A 1,249-nucleotide genomic window follows, 5' to 3' on the forward strand; every position below is an offset into this window, starting at 1 on the left:
AACGTTAAACAATGGAGAGGTATAATAATGGTTGGAGACGGCTTGAATGGGTAATGAGGAAAAACTTTAATATAAGTTTCACATAACAGTAAATGTACAAGGTTATGTCATCATCAAGTACTGTCGAAACGTTGTACATTTACTGTTATGTGAATTTTATATTAAAGTTTTCCTCATTACCCATTCAAGCCGTCTCCAACCATTATTAGTCTCAAAGGGGGTTCCTCGTCATCGAAAATGGAGAGTTATGATAACACAAAATATCAGTAAATAACTTACCTATAAAATAATATAGCACATTACAGATATAGGTTTAGAAACCATTCTTCAGAAAAACAAAATCAAGCCTCGGTAGGTGCCTCTTATTTCTCAATGGATGACGGTGTCGAAACATTACAAATTACTGTTATAAATTTTGTGTGTGTGTTGAAATTTATATTGGTACGACAGCGGAAGTCAAGCAAAGCTGGGAGTATGCGCGCTGGAGTTTCTCGAAGGATCGTGAATTTTCCTGGCAACTCTAGTTTGTTCCAGGCGCCCTCTTTTTTAGTATAAAAGCCCGGCAAATAAAGCCAGCTAAAAGATAGAATTGCATAAATGGATGGACAGAGGAGCAGAAAGCAATGTACCTGGCAACGAGCTTGAAGGGACAACCATTGGAAATACTTGGACAGTTGTCAGCAGGCGACAGGCACAACTATAGAGCACTGGTAGCTGGTCGAGAACTCAGGTATGGAACTCAAAATCAGCCCGAAGTCTACTGGGCTAGGTTTAGGACGAGAGTCCGTGTTAAAGGGGAGAGCCTGCAAGAGCTGGTACAGAATTTGGAAAGTCTGGCACACAAGGCCTACCCAACTGCACCACCCAATGTCCTCAAGCTGTTGCTGAGGGATCAGTTTCTAGACTCCTTGGACAGTCCACAACTAAAGATACAAGTGAAGCAAGCAAACCCCTCTACTATGCAGAATGCAATGGCCAGAGATCTTGAATTTGAATCCTACGTTAAGTCCAGCACAGAGGTACCAAGGTTGATACAGTCATCAGGATTCAAGGACAGAAAAGGCAGCTTTCAGTGAAGTTTGAGGGACTTTGCTGGCACTGTCACAAACCTGGGCACAAGAGAGCTTAATGCCGGCAACATCAACACAGGGAAGATGCCACGGCAGGAAAGGCTGCAACCCAAAGAGGTTGTTGGAATTGTGGAGAGCAAGGACATATGAGAAGCAAGTGTAAGAAGAATACTCCCAAT

The sequence above is a fragment of the Limulus polyphemus genome, unplaced genomic scaffold (genome assembly GCF_000517525.1).
Source record: "Limulus polyphemus unplaced genomic scaffold, Limulus_polyphemus-2.1.2 Scaffold5027, whole genome shotgun sequence".
Lineage (NCBI taxonomy): Eukaryota > Metazoa > Arthropoda > Merostomata > Xiphosura > Limulidae > Limulus > Limulus polyphemus.